Source organism: Canis lupus, chromosome 16, assembly GCF_003254725.2.
Source record: "Canis lupus dingo isolate Sandy chromosome 16, ASM325472v2, whole genome shotgun sequence".
Taxonomy (NCBI): Eukaryota; Metazoa; Chordata; class Mammalia; order Carnivora; family Canidae; genus Canis; species Canis lupus.
The window spans coordinates 15,080,270-15,083,821 of NC_064258.1; the positions used below are offsets into that span (position 1 = coordinate 15,080,270).

The 3,552-nt window shown below is 54.7% G+C and overlaps 1 pseudogene; it reads right to left on the reverse strand.

Annotated features, from left to right (window-relative positions):
* Positions 1-1,699: 1,699 nt before the first annotated feature.
* Positions 1,700-2,312, reverse strand: LOC112664639 (U3 small nucleolar ribonucleoprotein protein IMP3-like; annotated as a pseudogene).
* Positions 2,313-3,552: the final 1,240 nt, after the last annotated feature.

Here is a 3,552-nt window from a genome sequence, read left to right on the forward strand (position 1 = left end):
AAGAAAGGGCCCCTCTCCAATTGGGTTACAAGAAGGTTTCCTCTAGATCGTATATCTGTCTTCAAACCAAGAATACATCACATGATCTTCAAAATCTCTGCCACGCCTACAGAGCCTGGAAAGTGATCTTCCGAAAATGCAAGTCCTGTCTCAGCTCTTCCTGCCACCTCCAGGCCAAACATGTGCAGACAGGCAGACGTGGGACGGGTAGGTGTGGACGCTGAAACATGCAGACGTGCAAACCGAAACAAGACGTTCACAAAGCGATGCTTGCAAGCTTACTCCTTGCGAAGCCCTTTGACATCTTCCCTTCCACTGTGTTGTATTCCCTTGCAGCCTCTTTTATTTTGAGTCTTGTCCTGGCCCACTAACCTCTCCTCATGACTCCGCGAGGGTTAACAAGAGCAACCAAAAAATACCGATCCACAGAGGAACGCCCGGACTTCTTAACATAACAGCCTGTGCTCTTTTACAAGTTTCAGGAAAGCTCTCTTTCCTCTACATACACTTCCTTGCCCCTTGGGCCTCAGGATGCAGCTGGGCACATGGCATGGAGGCCCCTGGCTCCGGGGCCTCCACACAGGGTTGAAGGACCTCTGTGTGTGTCCCCCGGGGGCTACTTCCATGACCGTGAACGACGTTAGACACCACAACCAGGGACCCAGAACTTCTCACCTTGTAACATTGGTGTCTGACACGATACCTGACACAGAGCGAGCGACCCAGGGACAGAAGTTAGCGTTATTATTGTGAAGATCAACTGTCAGAATATGGGGCAAGAAATTCTGGGAGTGACCCTGTGATCCACTGTGATTTCATCCCTCAGACTTGCACCAGCCTGCAGGGTATTGCCAGCAATGGCAATGGTGTGGAACAAGCCACTTCATGATGCTTAGCCCAGCAAAATCCTCTCCCAGAGCTGTCCTTCTGTGTACTCGTGGTAGTTCTGTCTTCTCACATGAGAAGCCTTAAGGTCTCAGCATGTCACTACAGGGCCCTACAAAATCAGGGACGCTTCTCACATACTCAAGGCCCTAGAAGGAACCCACATTTCCTGAAGGGCCCATGCTCGTTCCTCTGCACACATAGAGGGATCTACCTCAAATTTCATCCACCACCCTTTCATTGTCATGGCCAACTCCTGCTTATCCTTTGAGATCCAGAACAGATATCATTTCCTTTTGACCCAGGGCTTCTGAGTGAGTGAGCTCACCCTAGCATGGCTGGGAAGATACCCAGCTGTCTCACTGTGACTATGTCACGATGATGAGGATGATAGGCACAAATATGGAGTGCATGGCAGTGGGAGGGAGGGAGCTGCTCTCCACAGAGATGGCAAGGATCCAGCTGAAATGGACACCTGCAGGAGGGACAGGAGACAGGAATGCAGAGGGGACCCATTGTATCCTACAGCCCCCAGGCACAGAGGCACATATTCCATTTGGGGAGGATGGGGGAGGACACATGGCCCACTCAGTAAAGCCAAGCCTGAAGGAGCACCAGTGCCTGCTAGAGCCTGGATTTTACCCTTATCATGACAGTGATGGTTGTGAGCTGTGTGGCATGGTTTTTTGCACGCTCCGAGCGGCTGGCCCCTTTACTGGCATTGGGACGGCTCCTCTCCGCGCGCGCGAGGGCGCACTAACCCATCCCCGCCCTCGCCCCGCATCTTCTGCAAACTCGAGCTCGAATTCTTAACCCCGAACAAGAGCGAGTACTCGAATCAAAAGGGGTCGAGCAACGGGAAGGCGTCGGCGGGCGGCGACCCGGGGAGGGACGGCGCTAGGCCTCCAGGTCGAAGTCGTCGCGCTCCTCGTTGTACTCCAGCACGTGGCGCCGGATCCGGGACGAGTCCACCCAGGTGACGAAGTCCTCCATGCTGCGCGTGACGAGGAAGGCGGGGTCGGTGACCACGTCGGGGCCCACGCGCACGTGGCCCTGCTCCACGAAGGCCACGGCGGCCTGGAGGTGCTGCGCCATGCGCAGCTTCAGCAGCTCGGTGGGCAGGCGGCGGCGGCAGAAGGCCGAGGCGGTGACCGAGTGGCAGAGCGCGAGCGAGCCGCGCGTGGGCACCAGGCCGAGGCGCGCGCGCGGAACGGGTCTGGCTCGGGGAGGTCGCGCAGACGCCGCGCCAGCTCGCGCACCGCCCGGCGCAGCCGGTTGTAGCCGTGTAGTCCTCCCGCCGCTGCCCCGGTACCGCCGCAGCACGCGCAGCTCGTGCAGGTTGTGGTCGGTGGCCTCCCAGTTCAGGAAGTCCACCTGCTTCAGCAGCTTCTGCTCGTGGAACTTCAGCTTCCGCACCATGATCTCCGCTTCCGCACCATGATAGGCATGGTTTTTACTTATGGGAACAACCTGGCTGGGTTTACCATATGGAAGGATTCCACTTTAAGGGAAAACACACAGATCTTTTTACCTTACTTCTTCCTGTGCTGGCCCTATCCCCTTCATTTCTGAGCTGAATATGAAAGAAATTGTGGTCACAGGTTGGCCATGTGGCCATTCCTACTGGAAATGTTCATAACTTCCTGATAATTTCTTCAATCAGATGAGTGATGTGAACCCCTGGACCCCCCTGGAAGACACTTTGCAGTGTGCCTCTGTGATACACTTGCAGCGTGAGGGCTGGAACCAAGAACTCCACGTGGCATCCTCTCCATAAGAACATGAGGTGGTGACCACTGGCGTCTTCAGCAGCACAACGTCATTATTCGATAAAACTCCTACTGCAGGGATCCCTGGGTGGCGCAGCGGTTTAGAGCCTGCCTTTGGCCCAGGGCGCGATCCTGGAGACCCGGGATCAAGTCCCAGGTCGGGCTCCCGGTGCACGGAGCCTGCTTCTCCCTCTGCCTATGTCTCTGCCTCTCTCTCTCTCTCTCTCTCTCTCTGTGACTATCATAAATGAATAATAATAAAAAAAAAACTACTGCAGAAGATTCACGTGTGAATAACTTGATTGTCCACTCCAGGAGCTTCCAGAAGGATCTCTCTTCAATACAAGCATTGGCTGAGAGTTTCCATCCAAGACTCTTAGACCCTTTCTGCTGTGCCCGCCTCTCCTCAACCATTATCCTGTGGTCACTGACCAAATCTGAACAAAACCGAACATGAAAGACCCATCTCAGCCCAGACCACAAAATCTCAATAAACATCCTGACTTCACTTTTCCCCTTTGAGGTGTCTTCAAGACTCAGTTGAGGAGGGATGCCTGGGTGGTTCGGTGGTTGAGCGTCTGCCTTTGGCTCTGGGCGTGGTCCCGGGATCGAGTCCCACATCGGGCTCCCCGCAGGGAGCCTGCTTCTCCCTCTGCCTGTGTCTTTACCTCTCTCTGTGTGTCTCTCAGAAATAAATAAATAAGCTCTTTAAAGAAAATTACTCAGTTGAGGTGAGTTTCCCTTTCCATGATAAAAAAATAAATAAACTGGGCTTTGTCTCACCCACGGCTGTGGTGGCGCTGTTTTGGAGAGCGGGCAGCACTCAGCAGGTGCAAACCTGGCAGGCTGCTTGTCCCTGGGTGGGGAGATGGGGGGAGCGGAGGGGAGGCTGTGGCTA